The sequence below is a fragment of the Lactuca serriola genome, chromosome 5 (assembly GCF_051521515.1).
Source record: "Lactuca serriola cultivar US96UC23 chromosome 5, Lser_US96UC23_V15, whole genome shotgun sequence".
NCBI classification, from domain to species: Eukaryota; Viridiplantae; Streptophyta; class Magnoliopsida; order Asterales; family Asteraceae; genus Lactuca; species Lactuca serriola.
This window is the reverse complement of record NC_136412.1, coordinates 235,980,098-236,005,919: the sequence shown is the minus strand read 5'-3', so window position 1 is coordinate 236,005,919 and position 25,822 is coordinate 235,980,098.

Below are 25,822 nucleotides of genomic sequence, written 5' to 3'. Positions count from 1 at the left end.
TCTATGACAAGCTAAATGATGGTGTTCTTCACGTTTTGGGAGCCTTCTAGGTGTTCTTGGGTGGTTTTCTAGAGAGAGAATGTATAGAGAAAGAAAGGATGCAGCCAAAAGTGAATGGAAGGGGGTCCTCCACTTTATATAGGGTTGAGTGTGAGGCTGGAGGGGTTTGCTGCTGGGTGTGCGGCTGGCTTGGCTGCACACACCTCTCTTGGTGTGTTTGGCTAGATTTTGTGATGCAAGCGCTAGCGCTGACTCAACATACTATTAAAAGATATATTAAGCCTAAAACACTAGCGCTGACTCAACATACTATTAAAAGGTTCTAAATTCAAGTGAATTATAGATTTATGGATCGATTGCTCAGTGTAAAAGTGTCAGGTTGTCACATCCTTCCCCCGTTAGGGGAATTTCGTCCCGAAATTATAGTTCAAGCAACTAAGCTATTACATATTTACTAAGCAAAAAGATTAGGATATTTATGTTTCATTTGATCCTCGCACTCCCAAGTGAACTCTGGTCCTCGCTTGGCATTCCAGCGAACCTTTACAATTGGGATGCGACTTTGCTTCGTTCTCTTGACTTCTCGATCCATAATTTGCACAGGTTCTTCCACGAAGTTGAGACTCTCGTTGATTTCGATCTCGTCGAGTGGAATTACAAGAGTCTCGTCGGATAGTCACTTTTTCAAGTTCGAGACGTGGAAGGTAGGATGTATGTTACTAAGCTCATGGGGTAAGTTGAGTTTGTAAGCTATGGGGCCTAATCTGGCGAGAATCTCGAAAGGCCCTATGTACCTTGGGTTCAGCTTTCCACGCTTTCCAAAGCGTATCGTGCCCTTCTAGGGTGAGACTTTCAAAAGGACTCGATCTCCCACCTGGAATTCCAAAGGTTTTCTTCGTTTGTCTGCGTAGCTTTTCTGTCGATCCCTAGCGGCTTTTAATCGTTCACGAATCTGTACAATCTTCTCAGTCGTTTCTCGAATGATCTCCGGACCCGTGAGGACGCTTTTAGGAACTCGTCCTTTGGCTAACTGAGTGTCACCCACCTCAGCCCAGCACAGAGGGGATCTGCACTTCCGACCGTAGAGGGCTTGAAATGGAGCTACCTTGATGCTCGTATGATAACTATTGTTGTAGGAAAACTCCACAAGGGATAAGTGTATCCCACGCTTTACCAAAGTCAATCACACAGGATCGCATCATATCCTATAAGGTTTGGATCGTCCTCTTACTTTGTCCGTCAGTCTGTGGGTGGTAGGCTGTACTCATGTCCAGCCTCGTCCCTAATGCTTTTTGCAGTGATTGCCAAAATCTCGAAGTGAACCTACTATCTCTATCAGAGATAATAGATACAGGGACACCATGCAGACGTACTATTTCCTTAATGTAGGTTCTTGTGAGTTTCACCATCTTGTCTGTTTCTTTGATGGGTAGGAAGTGTGCGGACTTGGTCAGTCTATCGACGATGACCCATATGGTATCCAACCCACCCGTTGTCCTGGGTAGCTTAGTTATGAAATCCATAGTGATCCGCTCCCACTTCCATTCCGGTATCTCCGGTTGTTGGAGAAGACCAGATGGCTTCTGGTATTCGACCTTGACCTTTGCACAAGTAAGGCACTTACTCACGAAGGTAGCAATCTCTGCATTCATGTTAGGCCACCAGTATAGCTTTTTGAGATCCAGATACATCTTATCTGAACCTGGGTGAACGGAGTATCGAGTGTTGTGTGCTTCCTTCATGACCAAGTCTCTGAAACCTCCGTGACGCGGGGTCTAGATTCGGTCCATGAGATAATAGGCTCCGTCACCCTTGACCTCCAAGTTCTTATCCATTCCACAGAGGGATTCTCCCGCCACATTCTCAGGCTTTAAGGCTTCGAGCTGAGCCTCCTTAATCTGTGTGGATAGATGCGAATGGATAGTCATTGTTAATGACTTGACTCTTCGACCAGAATACTCTTTTCTACTTAGGGCGTCTGCTACCACGTTGGATTTCCCCGGGTGATAACGAATCTCGCAGTCGTAATCATTGAGTAGTTCGACCCATCTTCGTTGTCTCATGTTGAGCTCCTTCTGATTCAGTATGTGTTGGAGGATTTTATGATCAGTGTATATTATGCTCTCCATTCCATACAAGTAATGTCTCCAAATCTTTAGAGCAAATACAACCGCCCCTAACTCGAGGTCGTGAGTGGTGTAGTTAACCTCATGTTTCTTCAGCTGCCTTGAAGCATAGGCGATGACCTTACCCCGGTGCATCAATACACCACCCAGCCCTTGGTTAGATGCATCGCAGTATACCACAAAATCTTCTGTCCCTTCAGGAAGGGATAATATCGGTGCGGTGCATAGGGCTCACTTCAGGGTCTGGAATGCCTTCTCCTGTTTCTCTTCCCAGTCAAATGTTACTCCCTTCTGTGTCAACATGGTAATAGGTTTCACAATCCGAGAGAAGTTCTGAATGAATCTGCGGTAGTAGCCAGTGAGGCCCAGAAATTGACGACTTTATGTGGGCGTCTTCGGTGCTGACCAGTTCTCGATAGCTTAAATCTTGGATTGGTCCACGTGGATTCCTTCCTCACTAACCACGTGTCCTAAGAACTCAACTCTTCGGATCCAAAATCCGCACTTAGAGAACTTCGTGTATAACTTCTCCGATCGTAGGGTTTCTAGGACTCGTCGTAGATGATTCTTGTGTTCTTCCTCGCTCCGAGAGTAAACGAGTATATCATCAATAAAGACGATGATGAACTGATCTAAGTATGGACGACACACCCTATTCATCAAGTCCATGAACACTGCGGGTGCGTTATTCAGTCCAAAGGGCATCACTACGAACTCGTAGTGCCCGTAACGAGTTCGGAAGGCTGTCTTCGGAACATCCTCCTCAAGCACTCGTAACTAGTGATACCCGAACGTAAGATCAATCTTGGAAAAGTAACTCGCCCCTTGTAGTTGGTCGAATAAGACGTCTATACACGAAAGAGGGTAGCGATTTTTGACCGTGAGTTTGTTGAGCTCCCTATAATCGATGCACATACGGAATGATCCGTCTTTCTTCTTCACGAACAAGACCGGAGCTCCCCAGGGTGAGAAGCTCGGTCTTATAAAGCCCTTGCTGAGCAACTCGTTAAGTTGACCGGATAGTTCTTGCATCTCGGCAGGCGCTAAACGATAGGGCGACTTAGCTACGGGGGCAGCTCCTGGGACTAGGTCTATTCTGAATTCAACCTGACGTTTGGGAGGTAAACCTGGAAGGTCCTCTGGAAAGACGTCAGGGAAATCGCATACAACAGGGACGTCTTTTGGATCTCTCTCTTTCTGGCTTGTGTCGACAACGTGTGCAAGGAAGGCGAGATATTCCTTGCGCAAGTATTTCGGGGCTTGAATACTTGAGAAGATACGAAGGCTCGTACCGGGTTTGTCTCCGTAGATCAACAGAGTTTCGTGATTCGGTGGATTCAGGCGAATGGCTTTGTCTAAGCATAGAATATCAGCACGATGAAGACTCAACCAGTCCATCCCAACAATGACATCGAAACTCTTGATCGAGACTGGTATGAGATCGATTGGGAATGAATGATCGTCTAATGTGAGGGTACAACCTATGTAAATTTCGTTAGAGCTTTCTGTCTTTCCGTTAGCCATTTCTACGACGAATGTTTCTTTTAGTGGTTGTGGGGATTGTTTAAGTAAGTGTTTAAAGTTTTGGTTTATGAAGCTTCTTTTTGCACCACTATCGAATAAGACACAGGCATAAGAGTTGTAGAGAAGGAACATACCCGTGACCACTGCAGGATCCGCTACTGCTTCGTTGTGGCCAATAGCGAGTAGTCTTCCTGTTCCTCCCGCATTCCTAGCCTTCGGACAGTTCTTCTTCAAATGGCCCGCTTCACTGCAGCCATAGCAGGCTTGACTCACTCCTGAACCAGGGACTTGAGAGATAGGTTTGGGTTGGGATCTGCAAAACTGGACGGTATGCCCTTTCCGACCACAGTTGGTGCATTGCAATTCACGGCAGGGGCCGTTGTGATGGAAGGGGCACTTGGGGCACTTGGGCAGGTTCCCAACACAAGTTTTTTCTGGTGCAGGGGTAGCAGGAGTGGTGGCAGCATGGACTGCAACAATTGTTGATCTGTGGAGGAGGGTTGAGTTTTCTTGCCCTTCTTCCGATCCCAATGTTTCCTCTTTTTGTAGGTTGACTTGGGCGTTGCAGTGGCAGTTGTGATTGCTGTAGCTGGAGTGGAAGGAGTTTCATAATCAATCAACATGTGGGCCAACTCCTTGGCGCTATCAAAGGTTGCAGGATGGGAAGATAGAACATTTCCTTGATATGGGGGCACTAAACCCCAGATGTATCACTCGATTTTCTTGCTCTCAAAAGGGATCATGTTAGGGCACATAGCCAACAAGTCGCAAAACCTGGTCGTATAAGCCACTATGTATGTTCCCTTCATTTTGAGGTTCCAGAGTTCCTCTTCAAGCTTCTGTACCTCTCCTCTAGGGAAGTACTCCTTTCTCAGCAGGTCCTTTAGTGTGTTCCAGCCCATGGCATTGGTTGTTACTAGAGAGAGTGAACTGATGTGGCCATTCCACCATGTCAAGGCCCTTTCGGTGAAGGTGGCAGCAGCGAACTTGATTTTTCTTTCGTCAGGGCATGAGCACATTTCGAAAAAAGCTTCCGCTCTTTCGATCCATTGGGACAAAGTAAGGATTCCTCCGGTCCCATTGAAAAATGTGGGCTTACAGTTCATGAAATCTTTACAAGTACACCCCTATGTACGAGAGGGAATTTCACCATGTCTAGAGTTGGTGCCCATTCCGGCTCCACTAGCATCGCCAGAATTCATTTGGGCCATGGCTTCCGTCACAGCTGCGGTCACAGCTGTTTGAAACAACACTGGATCGAACTGCGGAGGAGGAGGTGGTGGAGGTGGAGTTTGAGTTGCAGGTCTGCCTCTGTTCGGGCGCTTGCGAGGAGGCATCTTTTACTGAAAGTTCATAGAGATGTTGACAATAGTAAGAGTCTATTGTAAGTATGATAAGAGGGTTTTATGGACTAAATCAACATAGACCAATAATCAGAGAGAGGGTCATAGTAATAGAGTAGTTAACTGCCAATTTACTGGTATTAATGATGTAATACAAGTTCGGGAAAAGTGACCTAACAGTAGGTCTTACATCAAACCAAAAGGAAAAATGTTAGCAGTCTAAAGGCCTAATTAGAGTACTTTCAAAGTTAGGAATGTTTACAGACAAGTGCTCTACTGAGCATAGAAAAGAAAAGGCTAGTCCTTAAACAAAAGAGGGATGAGTCTACATCTTCTACCGGCGACGGGTACCCCTTGGGTGAATCCTCAAGTTGGTCAGTTGGCGTACAACTTCCAAAAGATGTCGTTCATGAGCCCTCTGATGTGCTCGGAGTTCCCTAACTTCGGCTCGGGATGCAGCTAGTTGTTGCTGCAGAGCCTCGTTGGTCCTCCTTGTCCTATCCATAGCCTCTTCAAGTTGGCGGATGCGAACAGTGTTGAGATTTGAGTTGGCATCCACTTCTACCACTCGGCCAATGGCTGCTTGACCTTGCTCGACGTTCCTGGCAATCCTTCGGACCATGATGGGCAGAACCTGGTCCGCTGATCCTCCCTCTCTTATGTTGTAGAAGCTTCGGTCTCCATTGTAAGGTAAAGGCTGACCCAGCTCCTCGCTCCATCGGTTCAAGGTTATTGCCCACATGGGAGTGGGACCTTGAAATGTCGGACGGGGGTTGGGGTTTCGAGCTACATGGGGTAGATTGTTAACTTCTGGCTCGGAGCTAGAGCTATCCGAGAATCCTTCTGCATGGTGATCATCCAAAGGGATCGGGTGATCATCTTCTGGCTCCTCGTCGAGCCATCCTCTGTTGCCTTGGTTTGGATAATACGGATCGTCGGGGTAGTAGAAGCCAGCCATGCTATATACGCGAGAATGGGGAGAGAAAGTTTAATAGACATACTTATCTAGGATAATTATGAGATGGATCGTTATTGGTTGACCCAATACTTGCGTAGTGCATACCAATTACAAGTAACCGAATCAAGATAGTCCTTCGAATAAGCAACCCTAACTTCAGATTCCCATTCTGGGGTGGAGGACGTCATGCACAGTATCATAACAATTGCATAATAGTAAAAACAAGTGACAACAACCATTGCATTTATATAGTGAATTTAATTACAAACGTGTTTTATAAAGTTTAATCGACACCAAAACTATAACAAAATAAAAGATGGGTATTGTATGTGCTCCATCTTCTCCAAAAGCTGCACCTGTGCCTGTCTATCTTTGACCTGAGGATACAAGTTATTTTGAAAACGAGTATCAGCATAAAGGTGGTGAGTTCATAGGAATTTAGTGTCGTTTTTGTGTAATAGTGTTTACAAACTTATAGTGTAAGAACTGAAATTTATGTGTATGAGTAGTAGAAATCCCTAGAAAATCCTATATTTTCCAAAAAAGTACATTGTAAGTTAAATCCTTTGAGTTGTATGTAAGTATTATCATTGAAAACCTTCAGTTGTAAAAGTACGATAATAAATCTCATACGAGTAACATAGATGAAGAAAAGTTATGCCTGTTGAGAGTAGTAGTGGTGCAAACTTCCATTAGTAATAGATAGTTACTTACTTTGGGATGTTAGTTTAGACTTAAGTCTTAGTGTATTAATTTGGATACAGGTGTAACCCCTCATGTAACCAGACTGGATGATAATACAGAACCCGATGACCTTCCCGGTCATGCGTAGTGTAGAGATGTAGTGCCACCCTTGGGCCTAGTCGGCTCGGACTGTAGTTAACAGTTGGGATGTAATAGTGTCCGCCCCGTATAGATCTATACATGTAGTGTTGCCTTCCTTCCGGAAAGCCCTGGTCACATGGTGTAAGCGCGGTAGAGTGTCTTATAGAGGGATAGTGTGTTATACTCTGGAATAGTGTATTCTTTTGTATTTTAGTATAGTAGTCTTTTTGTATAGTTCATAGAGTGTTCTCTTATACGTATATTAACTTGTAATAATAGCAGTTATAGTGAGTATAGTAGTAGTGGAGGTAACGAGCAGTAGTCTTAACTATACCTATTATAGTTAACTAGAGTGTATGATTTCCTGCCTTTGAATAACAAAGGTATTGTTTGAGATGAAGACTTTCATATCTAACACAAATATATATGATATATAACTAAGAAATCAACGACAGTCGGACGGATAACAGATACCCTAAGACCACATCAAACAAGAATAGGAAATAAGGCGAGCTATCGGTCCTAAGTCCATCAAGTCTTACTTATAATAATATATTAGTGTAGATATAATTTAAAAAGAAAAATGATTTAAACACAGTTTTGAAAATATTTTAACAACAATATAATCTTAAAAATGCATTTGATAATCAACTAAAACATTTTTATTGGTAAACAGCTAAAACTGTAGAAAAAATCCCTTTTTGATGATAATTGGTGAATCACATATGATTTAAAAATAAAAACTTGTAGAATTTTACTTGTATTCCCCGCACCCTAAAACATACAAAAACATTTAAAAAAAGTTCATTAAGGGGGTATGAACTCACAGTTTATTGTAGGGTTCAAGTATGCGATTCGTATGAGTGTCGAGTGTCAACGGATGCTCTGAACGCACGTAGCCCCTATTAATTATATGGTGACACATATATAAGTTAGAGCTAAGGTGTTTTCACGACTAAACATGATGGGAAATCCCTCCTAAGGGCTTGGAATCACTAAGACTAAGTGTCCCATGTTCTATACCCAATGATCTATGCAAGTTTAAGGCCAAATATGAGTATTAGGGTGTGTGTATGGCCATAAAGGTGAGTGTGCGGCTGGGGTATGCGGCTAGACTTGTGAGTGAGGCTGCACACTAGAGTGTGCGGCCGTACAGGGTCTGTGTGCGGCCGTACACTCCTTGTTTGAGTCCCATGTGTCGATTGTGTGGCCTTACTCTCACTTTGGAGGGTATTATGAGTGTGTGCGGCCTCCTGATGAAGGTGTGCGGCTGCACTCCTTCATAGGATGAAGAACATGAAGAACATTATGAGTTTGAGGCTTGGATTCAAGTGTTTTACCTCTATGACAAGCTAAATGATGGTGTTCTTCACGTTTTGGGAGCCTTCTAGGTGTTCTTGGGTGGTTTTCTAGAGAGAGAATGTATAGAGAAAGAAAGGATGCAGCCAAAAGTGAATGGAAGGGGGTCCTCCACTTTATATAGGGTTGAGTGTGAGGCTGGAGGGGTTTGCTGCTGGGTGTGCGGCTGGCTTGGCTGCACACACCTCTCTTGGTGTGTTAGGCTGGATTTTGTGATGCAACACCCTTCCTAATCCTTCCTAAGGTCCATATCTATGATATATTAATCCTAAAACACTAGCGCGGACTCAACATACTATTAAAAGATACTAAATTCAAGTGAATTATAGATTTATGGATCGCTTGCTCAGTGTAAAAGTGTCAGGTTGTCACTGTCCTGGAGCATGACTTCTGGACATCCTCATCTCTAACCCTCTTCTGGTAGTAACCTTACCATAAATCAATCTTGGAGAGCCAAGATGCACCCTGAAGCTGGTTAGATAAATCTTCGATCCTACGGAGCCGATAATGATTCTTCACTGTCAGCTTGTTTAACTCCTGATAAAAAATACAAATTTTGTGTGAACAATCCTTCTTCTTCATGAACAGAATTTATGTTCACCATGGCGAACTACTTGGCTTAATAAACCCCTTGTCTAGCAGTTCTTGATGTAGTAGTTGTGTAATCGAGTATGAAATACAGAATCATAGTGATATGAAAATGATGAACACATAAATATAATCTGTATGGCTCGATTATGCTTTCAAAGAGTACAAAGTGCATAAACAATTATAGGAAATTTATTATCTAACTCTAGTACTGATCACCTATTTATAGGGAACAGACAGCATACAAAAAATATAAGGGCATAAACATGATAAGCTTCGATACTAAAGTACCCTTATAATAAAGTTACAAACTAACGAAACTATACCTTGACCTTCGACACCTCACAACATACTTCGACATCAACATTCTCCCCCTGTGAGAAGTGTCAAACCTAGGTCATCAACATATGGATAGCTTGATGCATCGAACTTCGTATCTCTGCATACCAATTCATCGCCTTCTTTAATTCAGCCTTATCTACTTCATTGTTCTTCTTACAGTGATTCATACGAACCATCAAGTTCGTAAAGTGTGCAGTATTATATCTTTCAACATCGCATGATTGGAACAAAATCTTTGTCTTCCTTCCATTCTTGCTTTTACCAACAAAAATTATTCCTAGAGGCTTCAGAAAAATTTATCCATCATCATAAGGCTGTAAATCGACTTTACTCTTCAACAATGATTTAGGTACATCAATCTCCTGACCCATTGTCAAAGCTAACTCGATATATGTCAAGGCTAAACAATCGTAATAATTGTCGATGAATAGCTTGATATGAGCAAGACCCATCTGATATTTTTCTTTGCTTGTACCTTGATGTTTCGTTTCATTATTGACCTTAAGAATCTTCGCGACATAGATTAAGTCATTCATATTCATAACAGGGAAATCAGCAACAAAAAATTTGAAGTTGGTATTGTTTTCTTTGACCACATGATATCGATAATTTTGAAGTACACCCTTGAATAAAACATCTTTGGAGATATTCAAAACTCGAACAATCTTTATAAGTGACCAAACTTCTTCTTCTTTCCCAAGTACAACATGAAATCGAAGTTTTAACTTCTTGAACTCTTCCTTATCTTCGAACTTGTCAACAATCTGATATTGTGAAGTAATAAACATCATCTTGTTGATGGGAAAGTCCAATCGATTCATATCTGAATTCTCTACTGCATAACTCTTCTTTGGTTTCTTCTCAAAATCATGCATTTCTCCATGTACTACCATAGCTTCAATGTTCTCATAGCTATGTAGTTTCCTTGGATCACATTTGTTCAAAGTTGAAGGATAATTTTGACGAAGCATAAGAATGCTTTGAATATGACGTTGTTTTTCCATTTCAGCTTCTACAATTTCTTTTCTTTTTTCCTTCGACCGTAAAACACTAACACCTTTCCCTTTGCCTTTATCAGCTTTAGTAGGTGTAGGTTTCGAAGAAGAACTAGAACCACCAATAACAATCCTTGTTGCCAAAGGTCTTGTTGTTGTTGTTGAAATAATTGGATCAGTCTTATTTGGAAAAGTTGTTGGAATTTGAGTAGTCAGAACTTTTCCCACAACTTTCGCATCTCCACTTGTATTTCCATATGCTCCTTCACCTTTACTTACACGAACAATTTTTCGTTCTCACCCTTGCACTCCTGTGACAACATATGGGGCATCTGTTGATAGTAAGTTCAAGAGTTTCGAGAGTGGAGCCAATTCAGAATAAATTGTCGACTCAAGTAATCAAAATTTTTGAGTTAAAAACTCAGGAGTGAACAATGATGAAGAACTAGACTTCGAAACCACTGCTTTCAATTCAACCAACTGTGAATCAAGCTTCCCAAATTTCTTTGACTGAGTCTCAGCTTGTGCATCCATCTTCGGAAGCATGGAATTGTAACAATCAATTATTTTTGTTACAACACTGACAATAATGTCTACCTTCTCGAGAATAGAAGAGTAGTTATTGGTCAAATCTTTTATCTCCTTTGGAACGGCTGGTCTTATTTCTTCAATCTTTCTATTGACATTTTCTTGAACAGTCTTTACATCCTGAACAAAAAGAACATGTCTTTGCTTCGCAACCGCTTTAAATTCCTTCAACTCACCATTAAAGTTCTTAGATTGATCCTTAACCCTTAATTCGTTATTTTTGTCAGACTGATCAATTTTGTTTAGAATACGAAGCTCTTGAGCTTTCAGCATAACATCCACTTCGATACCAGACACTGAATGTTTTCCCCCTGCATCACCTTGTAGTTGGAGTAGAGAATTGAGCTTTCAGTTTAAGATCTTGAGCTATTTCCCAGACATGAGCATATTGTTAGGAATATTCTCCTCTTCAGGATCAAATTCGATATCATAAAAGGAACCTACAAACCCTCCATCATCTGTTTCATTGTCATGAACTATTCTGGGTTCTTTGGTGGATTGAGATGGGAATAAAGATGTAATGGGTTGTTGCATAATGGTGTCGAAAGTAGGTCAATGTGTGGTTGTAAGTAATGAAGTAGGAATAGTAGTATGAAATGGAGGTAAGGAAATAATAGGATCAACACCAGAAGATTCGAAAGTAGAGGAGAGAATAATAGAAGAGTTACCTTGGGCTTCATTTTCGATACTCCATCACCCTTGTTGAAATTTGCATCTGTATCAGATCCGTTTGTAGTGATGCCTGAAGTCCGAACCTCCTCATCAAAATGATTCGGTATTTGAAACTTTGGGTCGTATGACAATTGTTTTCTTAGGAGTAGAAATCTTTGGTTGTTCACCTTGATTAATGGTTGTGTCCACTATAGAAGTTTTCACAGTTCCATCAAGATTTCCAGTCTCCTCGTGATTCGACTTAACTGGAGAATCCCTCACAAATGAAAAATTGCCCGTCTGATCACTTTACAATGGAGATTCTGGTACAACTTCATCATCCATTAAATCACCTTGAATGATTAATTTCCTCTGCTTCCTTTGTTTCATTAAGATCTTCTTATCCATATCCTCTACTCTCCTTTTCTTCGATTGTGGAGAAACAGGTGTAGGTATTTCGCGAATTACAACACGCATTCGACCAAGTTGAGGTTTTCGAACAAAATATGGTGAAAAGCTTCCGAACCTTTCAGGAGAATGGCAAGGTTTGTGAGCGATTTTCTTAAGTCTCTTTAAAACACCAGTTTTCGAAGGTACCACATCCTTCAAAGGATTCACAGTTTTCGTAACTACCGGCTTTGAGCTTTTCTTCAAAAGTTTTTCTTCAACAATAACCTTCTTTGGAGAATTAGCCACTTTTGCAACCAGACTAACTTTTGATAGACTTGGTTGAGCTTCCTTCTTAGATCCTCTTCGCTTATTTGAAGGACCTTCTGTTGTCTTTGGTAACAAAACCCTAGTTTCTACAGATGTATTGATTTGTTGCAAATAAGTCACCAAAACATGATTCAAAGGATCTACCTTTTTCAACATCGAATCTGGTATGCGAGCAACAGTTGGAAAGATATCAACGTTGTCTTCAACTATCTTGAGAAATTGATACAAAGCAAACCCAACAGTTTCTTCGTTATCAGGCACTTAAATACCCTCTTTGTCATAAACAAACTGAAGTATGAGACTCCTGTACCTAGCACAATAAATTCCATCCTTGGTATTAGTATACCCAATACTCTTAACAAATTCGTCCCACAGTTGAGTAGCATAATCAACTTGCAAATCGTAATAGATTCCAGCTACCATCGCGTAGACCTCCAAAAGTGCTTTATCTAACCCCACACTTCTACCTGTGAAGCATCGAAGATAGATTCCAAATAGGAAATTCCAAATACAAGGCAACCATGATTTCTTGAATTCGCTAATCTCGGTGAGAGTAGGTTGATAAACCATCTCATTGAACATGTGAATCACTTGGTCATTCGTAACCATGTAAAAAGGTCCAGAACTGGGAATGTTCAAAATTTGGGCAAATAGCTTCTTTGATAGTCTAAACTTCTTATCATTCACCAGTTGGAAAGTAACAATCATTATTTTTTGTTGTATGTTGTCGTAGAACTAGAAAGAGATAACCACGAAAGAGGAACAACAAACGAATTGAACATTGCGGTCGACAAAACATAACTCATGAGAGGCACGATGAGCATCTGTAACTCCTCCGGATAAACACTCTCATCGCCTTGAACTTGGTAGTTTGTGCTTTGAATCTTCATAAGAGGTTGAGAACAAACATCATCAGTGGTTTGCAATTTAGGAGCAACCATTGTTAGGGTTTTCAAAAGAACTTTGAAGAATAGACAGAATAAAATCACAAGTCGTTTGAGAATCGTTTTGTGAGCATAAAGTTGGAATAAAATCCCCAATTTCATTTTTATATGTAGACGTAGTTTTGAATTCCAAACGATTGCCATTAATAGCTTGCCACGTTTTCCTTGAAAGTTGTACCTGTAGCCGTAAAGCACGCCATGTCAGGAAAAGTGATGAGTACTTTTCCTAGAAAATCGCAAATTAACCAAACCATCACATCAAACATCGTTTCAAAAGTACTCCATGGATAAGTATCAAAACCTTCGGCATGGAGGTTGGGCTCTTTCACTTTTGGGTTTAAAAGCGAAGTCATGTGCCAGACTTTTGAAATCTTCAGCCTGAGTTGGTTTTACTCAGAACCTCAAGGATTTCGTTTGTGCAATGTGTGCCAAAGAAAAATATGAGAAACAAAATACAAAAAATTTGATTATGTGATGTCGAAAATAACATTTCGACATAAAGGTAGTTAGATCCCAAGAAAATATCATTTCGGTAATCATCCAGAGAGATAATCAACAGCTTGTGTGGTTTCCCATGAAATACAATCAAATACATGTTAAGAACTATCGAAGGGCATCATTTATAAGGCTCTATGGGTGGTTAAAATTTTCATTACATGTCACAACAAAACATAAGTGTGAGAAATTGTAACTGAAATTACCTATTTGACAAGTGTAGTCAGGGACAAGTATGCTTTGGAAAAATTTATCAAGTAGCAAGGAATTAGTAAAATACTCACACTAAAATCATATTCCACAAATCAAAATTATTACTGAATCTTGTTTGGTAAAAATGTCGTGGGTTTCGAACATTTTATCAAGACCACTCAAAGAGAAAGAATATGATTTGGAGTATCAAAAATTAATACAGAAACAAAAAATTTCGTTACATTCTTGAACAAAGTTCGCCGTCAATTCCTTGTAGGTTTCGAAATATTAGGTTTCACTTTCATTGCGGTTTCATGAATCCGGATCATTAAGACAGAGTGTGTACATACCTATAACCTGGTTGGTTTATACCAGAAATGTATTGGGTATATGTCATTGTGTGTGATCGTGAAAGAACTTTGAGATGTGAATTTTAGGTTTAAGAATCGAATGTACCTCTTCTATATATGGACCAACCAGTTAACTATTAACTCCGATGAGAAGAGTAAGGTAGCTCAGGAAGGAATGTGAATACAGCCTGGTTGGGAAGGAATTCTCAGGATGAGAAAACCACTAAGGCTTTGAAACACATTGCATTATGGAGGCTTTGGTCGACATGGTGCAGCATGCTTCTAGGGACATATTAACTAGTACTAAGTTTCGAAAGTTTACCTTTCCCTAACGCAGCAAGCAAGTGACATGAAATATCTTCGTTAAAAACTACACAAGAAAAATTTAAACATACAAAAATATTTTTGGATTTTTGATTTATGAATGAAAAATTTTAAAAATAGGAAAATCTTTTTGGTATTTTTAAATTTTGAAAAAAGAAAGACAAAAATATAAAAAAAAAATCTTTTTTTTGTTTTTGTTTAAAAAAACAAATAAAAAAATGTACCTAAGTTGCGAAATTATGAAATTATCTAAAGTAGCGAAGAATTTTTCAAACCAACGTGCATGATGTCGAAAGCGAAGCATGTCGAAACTTTGACTATGAACAGTAACCACTGAATCATGAACAATAACCGTTGAATCGACATATTTCCTCCTCTTTGTCATTCTATCGAAATTAGTCCTAGTACTGAATTCGCATCGATCATTCCCAAACCATTCAGAATTCTCAAAAAAGTTTTTTCATCTAATGGTTTTGTAAAGATATCAGCAAGCCGATCAGTGGACTTTACAAAATGAACTTCTATGTTTCCATCTTCAACATGATCTTTTACAAAATGGTAACGAAGAGCTATGTGTTTATTTTTCGCATGTTGCACAGGGTTATGGCAGATGCGAATGGCACTTTGTGAGTCACAATACAACAGAATCTTCTTCATGTCGATTGCATAATCACGCAGTTGACTTTGTATCCATATGATTTGCGAAGTGCAAGATGTAGCAACAACATATTTTGCTTCTGCTGTGGAAATCGAAACACATGTTTGCTTTTTCGATTGCCAGCTTACAAGCTTCCCATCCAATAGTTGACATCCACCACTTGTGCTTTTGCTATCAAGATTACAACCTCCCAAATCAGCATCGGAGAATACTTGTATGAAAAAAGCCTGTCTTCGAAGGATACCATAGTCCTAATGAAGTTGTTCCTATGAGAAAATGAAATATATTCTTTACTGCAGTTAGATGAGGTTCCCTAGGATTTGATTGGTACCTAGCACAATTGCACATAAAAAAGATAACATCAGGATTGATTTGCTGTGAGGTAAAGTAATGAACCTATCATGCTTCGATATAATGTGAGATCAATAGCTGGTTTGTCTAACAAAGGATTAAGCCTTGTTCCAACAACCATTGATACTCTCAGCTTTGTGTTATTCGTCATTCTAAACTTTTCTAGCAAATTTCTTGTATACTTCTCTTGATTGATAAATATTCCTTCTCTGCTCGGACGAATATTTAATCCCAGAAAAGTTTTTATCTTCCCCATCATACTCATTTCAAATTTGCTTTTCAATAGATTTTTGAATTCTCTTGACGAAACAGAGTCGGTAGAGCCAAAAATAATATCATCAACATAAATTTAAACAAGCACAAGATGATTCCCAACTTTCTTTCGAAAGAGAGTGGGATCAACTAATCCTGGTTTAAATTTTGATTGCTTTAAGAAATTGGTAAGAGTTGCATACCAGGCTCTTGGTGTTTGTTTTAACCCATAAACAGCTTTATCTAAAATATAACAATGATCAGGATATTTTTCGTTAACAAAACTTGGGGGTTGTTCAACATACACCATCTCTCCGAGTTCACCGTTCAGAAACGCACACTTGACATCCATCTGGTAGACATCAAAATCCTTGTGCGTTGCATAGGCTAAAAATATTTGAATTGCCTCAAGTCTTGCGACAGGGGAGAAGGTTTCCTCATAGTCTATACCTTCTTTTGCGAATAACCCTTAACTACAAACCTAGCCTTATTTCAAACAATGTTACCTTCTTTATCAGTTTTACTTTTATTAACCAGATAACTGATACATCTTTTGGTTTAGGAACTAGATGCCAAACTTTATTTCTTTCAAATTCAGCCAACTCAGATTGCATAGAAACAATCCAATCAGGATCTTCCGTAGCAATCCTGACTGTTTTTGGTTTAATTTTTGAAATAAAGACATTGAACATGCAAAATTCTTGATTAACATTTAGTACCTCATTTTTAGCACCAAGTTAAGCTCTGGTCAAAACTCCATCTTGAGGATTACCAAGAACTTGTTCCTTTTGGTGACTTCGTGTCCATTTTTCCAATGGTGGATATGTAGGACCAAACTCTAATGGTGCATCTTCGAATGTTTCATCATTCTCTGAACCTGTAATAGACACATTATCCGTTATATCATGAAAAAATTCACTTTGATTATTTAAAATATTTGGCTTATTTTCATTTTGCTCCCCCTAGAAAAAATTATTTTCTTAATACTCCCCCTCGACATCAGCATTCATTCTTCCTATCTCCCCCTCGAAAGTATGCTCCCCCTCAACATGAGAAGTTGAATTCAAGTGCTCCCCCTCCACTTGATCAGTTTGTAGAGCTGGTAGACTTTTGTTATAAACTGGAGAATTTGTTGTCAAGTTTACATCTACAATATCCTTAGTAATTATCGAATCATCGGTATGCTTAGATGCTTCAGGAACTAGATTTTCATCAGCATGAAGTTCCGCGTCAACAGCCCTGTCAGCAACACCAAATATTAAATCATAATCAAAATCTAAAAAATTTACACTTTGGGATTCATCATTTGATTCATTAAGAGTCGGCATTTATTCAAAAGATTTTTCAACTCTTTTAACATGATAGTCATCGAAAGTAAGATTGAACGTTACTTCAATTTTGCATGTTCGTTTCAACATCCTGTATGCAACCGAATTGTGTGAATAGCCCAAAAATATTCCTTCATCAGCCTTAGACTGAAATTTCGAAAGATTATCTTTCAGATTCATAATAGAACATCTGCACCCATCCATTTATGATTTCATAAGGAGTGATGTTGAAACGGAGATGAATAAACCATCCATTTTGAGTAAAACATGCAGTTGAGACTTCTTCAGCCCAAAAATATTGAGGAAGATTCGCATATGTTAGCATTGTTCTTGCCACTTCGTAGAGTGAACGATTTCACCTTTTGACAACACCATTTTGTTGAGGCGTGTATGGCAAATAAAAATTATGTGAAATTCCTTTGTCTGTTAAGAATAAATCAAGAACATTGTTCTTAAATTCTGAGCTGTTGTTACTCTTGATCTTTCTAACCTTTTTCTATAAACTTTTTTCAATGTGTTTGATAAAGTTGATCATTGCTTGAGCAGTTTCAGATTTTAACCTGAGAAAATATACCCAAGTAAACTGTGACAAATCATCAATAATAACCAAAATGCACCGTTTCTTGTTGATTGCTTCAACAGTCGATGGTCCACAAAGGTCAATATGAATAAGTTCCAATGGTTCAACAATCTTCGAATCAATGACAATTAGATGACCTTGTCTATGATGCTTTCCCTGCTCACAAGCTACATATAAAGTATCATTATCAAACTTTAAAACAGGTAAAACACGTACAAGATTATATACCACCAACTTATTGAGATTTCGAAAGTTCAAATGAGAAAGTCTTCGATGCCATGGCCAGCTGACATCTGACAAAGCTTTCAAAACAAAGCATATTGAGGGAATACCAACAATGGGTTTTATGTCGAGAGTGAACATATCGCCTTTTCTTTTGGATTTGAGCAATACTTCTTTTGTGTCAATGTTCAAAATGACACTGCCTTCTTCATTAAACACCCCTTGATTACCAGTACCCACAAGGCCGCAACTAGTTGCGAAACACTAATCTTGTTATGTTGAAGACCTTCGACATATGCTACCCTATTCACTGTGAATTTTTCATTCGTTACTTTTCCATAACCTTTGACATGACACTTCTTATTGTTGCCAAACTTCACCACTCCAGCATTATCAAGACTTCGATAATCACACAAGTTTTCTTTCTTTCCAATCATGTGACGGGAGCAACCACTAAGTTTGGAAACATTTTCAACTTGTTTTGGAACATCCTTTGAATTTTGGGATTTTTCAACCCATTTTCATTGTGATTTTGTCTTTGAAAGGTGTAATAATTCTTTGTGAGATTATTTTCAACAGTGCTTTGATTTGTAAAAAATCGATCTTTTGACGCTTTCTTGTTATCCTCTTCAACAAAGTTGTTCAATTCAGGTTTAATTTTATCACAATTTTATGTAGTGACAAAAACCTTATTCGGAAAGATAAGATCATTTGTGCACTTGAACTTTGGATACACAACTGCATTTGTTTTTAGATAATGTGAACCTTTTTCTTTCATTATCTAGTCGAATTTCTCAGTTTCGTCAAAGACGTGATCAACGATAGCTCTTGGAATTTCCTTTGGAACATCATCCTGTTTTGTGGTTTCTTTCGACACATTCTCATCATCATCACTATCTGTTTGACTATCTTTGACAGTCACATGGTCAAGATCATGAACTTTCGAAGTTGAGCATTCAGTGGTGTCAACTTTAACCTTAGAATCATCACATTTTTCTTTACCTTTAGCCATTGATGTGACATTAATGACAGACAACTGAGAACAATCGATAACTTCCTCTTCCTCAATTTCACCAATATCATCAGAATCATCTTCGATATCAGCAAAAATATATTGAGAGTCAGATTTCGATTTCTCGGTTCTTTTCAAAATCTTTATTTTTTCATTTTTGGTCAAAGTATCATTTACAATATTGACTAATTCATCACCACTCATACATTCTTCAATTTTAACAATACGATAAGCATATCTATTATCTGGTACTCTATCAAATTTAGCAATAGTTTGTTCACAATCATAGGAAATATACTCAATTTTCTCCCTTTCGAATTCCAAAAAGGGCAAAAGTTTCCTATGTTGATCCTTGCTAATATCAGAAGAATGATGTAATGTTTTTAATTTTCCAAACAATCTTTTTGCAGAGTTACAATATATGTTTCGTAGTTTCAACAACAATTTAACATTCGCACTTAGTCTATCCCTATCACACATCAGATATTTTATTTGCATATCTAAGTACTCTATTTTTATTTTCTTCGAATCCAACATCTTCTGTGTTTCTAGTAATTGAGTACTAGACTTTTTAGCCTCATTGCTAGCAGAAATAACCAGATTATTGACATAAGTAATGGCATCATCAAAATCAGTTAACATAGAATTATAAGCGCTTGAAGGAATATTAATGGATTAAATTAGAGAACGTACCTTTGAAGTCATTGGTGCATTGTCCCCATATGTCGAAACAAAATAGCTACCAGTGATTATCTCTTCTTTTTCCTCCTCATACCTGGCGAACATGGCTCCATGCATCAAATTTTTCATTTCTTCGACATCTGATCCTGAAGACCATATTTGGTATTTGCCCTCATCTTCATCATCTCCTCTAGCAACTAGTAACAATCCCTTCGACTTTGCCCTTACTTCTTCCAATTTTTCTAAATAATATGCTTCATCCTTAACCTTATTCATCTTTTCTTCTTTCTTGCGCAACATACAGTCTATCGCCATATGATTAGCGTCATTGCAACAATGACAATCAACTCTCGAATTCCCCTTAAGCTTTTTCTCTTGCTTCGTCTCTTCACCCTTCACATCTTTCTTCTCAAACTTCTTCTCTTCATTTACCTTCCCAGTGTAGTTTCCTTTTGCTTCCCCAGTTTTCAACTTCACATTAAAAGGCTTCTTGTAGAACTTCTTTACTCTATTGTTTGAGTAAAACGCAACAGCTTTGTCATCAGAGTTGACGATAAGACCTTCATTATCCGAACTTTCTTCCTCAGTACCCTCTTTCTCAGTTTCTTTTCCTGATAACTTCGATACTAGTGTTAATGGACCACCTAGATTGATCCTTGACTCTTCATCTATTTCATTTACTTCATTTTTGTGAGCTTTTAGCACATTTTACAGATCGTTTAGAGTATAGAAATCGAAGCTCTGCTGAGTTTTTACCATTAAAATCACATTCCTCCACTCCTTTCGAAGCCCCATTATGAAAGTGAGATTGAACTCCATAGTTGACTTGGTGATGCCACACCTATTGCACTTATAGATAAGCTCATTCAGACGGTCATATAACAATTCAATTGATTCTCCATCTTTTTGTTTGAACTCTCTTAATTCAATCAAACATTGCTTGACTGAACTAATTTTACTCTTCTCGCTGCCCTAATATTTTTCTTTCAGCATGTTCCAGATTTCTTTTGATGTTTTGCATCTTCGTACATAATTGTACACAACTGGAGGAAGGGCTCCACGAAGTTCTCTCATACATCTTTTCTCATTTTTCAACAACCTTGCAGTTTGATCAGCAACATCTGGATTAGTTGCAAAACTAACAACACTTTGAACAAAAGAAGGAGGATGACCATCATCAGTAATGCACTTCCAAAGTTCTTCATCAATTCCGTTTAAGTAATCCTCCATACGATCCACCCATTAATCGTAGTAATCTGGAATTAGCAACGGAATTTTGGCTGAAGAACCAAGCAGATGAGAATAAGACGGCATCGTGTTCATGTTGAAATCCGCCATAGATGCATGGACAAAATTTTAGAAAAGCTTTAGGAATTTGAATATTTACGGATGAATTTGACAGAAAACACAAATCGATCACTCGATTAAAGAAACTAATCGCATATTCGAATCACAACTGAAGATCTATGAAGATTTTCAAACTCAAAAGTGCGGAAACTTTTGAATCTAGAACTAGACTCAAAATACTTTTGACACAAATGAAAATCAGATCATTTCATAATGATTCCTTCTCTGATACCCATTGCAGTAGTTGTGTAATCGAGTATAAAATACAAAATCAGAGTGATATGAAAATGATGAACACAATATCAAAATATAATCTATCTGGCTCGATTATGCTTTCAAAGAGTACAGAGTGCATAGACAATTACAGAAAATTTCTTATGTAACTTTAGTATTGATCATCTATTTATAGGGAACAGAAAGCATACAAAAAATATAAGGGCATAAACATGATAAGCTTCGACACTAAAGTACCCTTATAATAAAGTTACAAACTAACGAAACTATCCCTTGACCTTCAACACCTCACAACATACTTCGACATCAACACTTGCAGCTGTGTAGATAACTCCTACATCTCCAGGGTGCTAAACGATACAGTGACTTGGCTATCGAAGCCGTAATGGGAACTAAATCGATTCGGGACTCGACCTGCCACTTGGGAGGCATTCCTAGTAAATCCTTAGGAAAAACATCCAGAACATCCCAAACAATAGGCACATCACCCAAAGTCGTCACCCTTTCAACTCGATTATCCATCAAATAAGTCAGAAACCCAAAATACCCCTGGTGAAGATATCTCCTACACTTCACAGATGAACAGAGAGCCGATCCACACTGAGTACTCTCGCCATGGATAACTAGTTCTTTCCCACTTGGGTTCGAACTCTCACTAACTGGTGCTCATAATCAATCATAGCCCCATTAGGGGCCCAACCCATCCATACCCACGATAACCTTTGACCCTCGCAGGGGAATCAAAACTAAATTAATAGAATATCTCTCGCTGAACATGTTCAGAGTACAAAATCGATGAACCTTTAAAGCACTCAATGAATGATCATTATAAATCTTTACTTCCAATGGATAATCCAAAATTTGGGAGCATCTTTAAACTTCTTGCTAAGTGCAAGAGATACAAAAGATCGGGTAGCACCCAAATCGAACAAAACATGAGCAGTCATACCATTGACTAAGAAAGTCCCCATACATGATCAGATAAAACATAAGCATAAATAAAGGAAACAAAAAAGTATAAGGTAAGGAGACATACTAGTAACCACATCAAGTGTTGCTCTAGCCTCCTTAACTGTCAACTGGAATGCCCAACTCTTCACCACAGGAGGCAATGCCTTACCGTGGCAGCCATCAGTAATCCATAAAGTGGCCATTGTAAGCGTCGCCATTTCTCCTCCTGTCAATCTTGGGCATTCAGCCTTCTTGTGGCCCATCCAATTGCAATGGAAGAAAACTAGACTCGATATTTGGGGTTAGTCCCTACTCATCTGACCAGTCTTTCCGCACCTGTAGCAGCCCGAACCACTAAATCAACATGTCGTGTCATGCGGTTTCCCATACTTTCCGCATCGACTTCGGTCTTGTTAACAACTTGATCGCAAGTCAAACACCTTGGGCCCCTAACCTGAACCAACTTTTTCTTCTTAATATGCTCCAAATCAATTTCCTATTCTCTTACCCTAGTAATCATATCCTCCAGGGTTTTACAACCCTACAGACTCACAAACTCACGAATGTCATCTCTCAACATGTCATGGTATCTCGCCTTCTTCATCTCCTCATCCGCCACATATTGTGGGACCAACAAAGCTCTCTCTCAGAACTTGGCGGTGATCTCTGCCACATTCTCAGTGGTCTGGCGAAAGTCCTAAAACTCCCTCGCCAGCTGTTGCACCTCGATCATCGGTGCAAACTCAGCTTAAAATCTCGACACAAAATCCTCCCAACTCATGGCTTCCATGCCCGCAGATCCCACAGCATGACCAACCTCCTCCCACCATTTGCGAGCTCGGTTCCTCAAAAGATAGGATGCAAATCCCACCTTCAACCCCTCTCGGCCCAAAAATCCTCGAGATGGTCATCCAACATCTCCTTGATACCATCCTTGATGGTACCGAAGATAAATAGGGTAGCCTCCATAATACCGCGAGTAATCTTTGATGTGGTAATCTCGCACAACCCCTCATCGATTGGTTCTGCACCAGATCTAGAAGCTCCTCCTCGATTGGTCACCATAATGAAATACAAACATACAAATGATTAGAATAAACTCAAGGGAATCTCTGAGACCACCCTTAACTTGAGTAAATATCCTATGCTTTTAGTAGTATGGGTCCAATACTACCTTCAACACCTATCAATACTTTCCATAAGAACCATCTCAAGTCCTCTAAGTCACCCAACTATATCCATACACACATTGACCCTATGCTAATTAGCATTCATATCCCACTATGGTATTTCCTAGGTTCTCCTATAAATTTCTACCTCACCAGCCTTTAGAATATTAAGAACCTCAACCAACATTGCCGGTTGCCTTATGTATGCAAATGGTACATAAATTGGAACCATATAGACTGTCGAATAAATGATTCTACCCTAAGCACACAACTAAACAAGGAACAAGAAATATAGCCAAACCAATCATCTAGGGTTGTATGATCCTAATCGTATGAAATTTTTAACATATACACTTAGCAATTTACTGAGAAGATATCAATCCCGAGTAACACATAGAACCCAAACTTCCTAGGCTATAAGGCGTCACACAAATCTGGAAATTCAAACATCCGATCCCTGAAGGTATTCTTAGCCTTATTCTAGCATGCAATTCACATATCAGACATACCAATTATAATATATCGGTATGGGTATTTTGGGAATCACTTACTTAAGCTCGACTAATTGCATGCATCCCACTTTTTTGTAAAATCTTTTTAGAAAAATTCATTTTTCTTTTGAAAAGATTTTCAATTCCTCAGTTTGAGTTTCGACCCACCCAAAAGTGGGTACAATTCTCTCAAACCAAGGCTCTGATACCAACTTGTAACATCCCAAACATTGTGAAAAAAATCATTTTAAAAATTACCAAATCCATACATCACATATCTCAAAAACAACCACAATACAGTGTATCAAAATCATCAGAGTAAAATAGCCATAAATGTGGAATCATGAGAAGGGATGTTGTGCGATCACGTCAGCCCCTTCCTTTTCAAGCTGGAAGTACCTGAAAATATTAAACCACAAAATCGTAAGCACAAAGCTTAGTGTGTTCCCCAAAATAACACATCTCAAACATACAATTTCCATTGACTACCCCCATCGTCTTTTCCCTGGAATGCCCTGAGCTACCCCCAGGGTCTTACAACCAAGTGTCATGGTCAATCCCCATGGTCTTTCCATGAAATGCCATAGGCTACCCCCATGGTCTAATATCCAAGAGCCATGGGATACCCCCATGGTCTTTCATGCAATTGACATGGGCTACCAACATGGTCTTTCATACAACTACCACGGGCTACCCCTGAGGTCTTCCATGAAAGTATCACATTGACAACTAGCATCCTACACAATTCAATGGGTCTGCATTGATGCCTGCAACCTATAATAACAGTGTGAAGACTCACCTATCAGACGATGATCAACTACTACCGATCTCACTGTCGAGGATACAAATGCTATACACCACCTATATAACCACAAATTGTAAGCCTTTAGCTCTGCTTCCAAAACTAGGAGTTTGATCGAAAGTAAACTCAGCCAAAAAGTCAACGGTCAAAGTCAACATTGAACCTCACGTCATACATACCCCTTGCTCACTTCATGAGGACTCACTCGGTCTGATTCCACTTAACTCGCTCTAACTCATCCAACTCAGCCCCATATAACCCATCAACATAAGTCACGATGTCAGCCATCCTTGGTCACATAATGAGAATACAGAAAACCTTAACCACGAGATCCTTCCTTGGTCATGTCGTGACACCTACAGTTTCATGTCGTGACTTCATTCTGAACGTCCTCTTAGTGATTTTAGTCCTTAAACCTTTAATTCCTCAATCCTAACTTTTACAGAAGCTAAAGGGGACTTTAAAGGACCGTAAAAAAAGTTTACTTTATGGACATGCATGCTCCATGCATGTCCTAAATCCATTCTAGGTCAAACGTAGAAAGATAACACCAAAATTCTCATGCATGAACCTAATACTCCACCGACTTATAAATTTGGACCTTATGATGCTCAAGCGATTTTACAATCCATAAAGTTACTAACCATATAGATCCCTTTCATTCCAACTTGCTTAAACATGATGAAAATGGGACAAAATCCAAGATCTAGCATCAAAGAGCAATAAAGTTTGAGCCTTTGACACTTACAAAGGTCTAGAAAGAATATGAAATGATGATGATAATGATGTTTCCTTGCAACCTCCAACAAGGAAACACCTTCTTCTCCTTCTTTTCTTCTTCTTCAAGCTAGAAAATGCACCAAAAATGGCTAAGAATTATCAAGAGGGTTATGTTTAGGGTTTATTGAGGTTGGAAAGTGAGGGAGGCTGAGGATGAGCAACCCAAGCCTTCTCATTTCATTAAATAACCGAAAAGTTTGGTTTTTTGGCAATTAGATGGTTGTCACGTCATGACCAATACATCTTTACGTCGTGAAACCTAAAAATGTGCATCCATGAATCCAATCCATCTCATAACATGATGGTGCATACCTCATGTCGTGACCCACTGCAAAAATGAAAAAAAATACTTGGAATTAGTACCTCAAAAATCCGAACGTTACAAATCTCCCTCACTTGAATCAAAATTTGTCCACAAAGTCCTATGCCACAAACAACTCGGGGTAGTGCTACCTCATCTCGAATTTAGGTTCCCAAGTCTATTTGGAACCCTTTCGATGCTATCATTGGACCTTCACTAGGTTCACCACCTTATTGCGTAAGGTCTTCATCTTCATGTCAAGAATCACGATGGATCTCTCTATATAATTCAGATGTTCATCAATTTGCATGTCTTCCAAAGGAACCACTGTGGACTTATCTG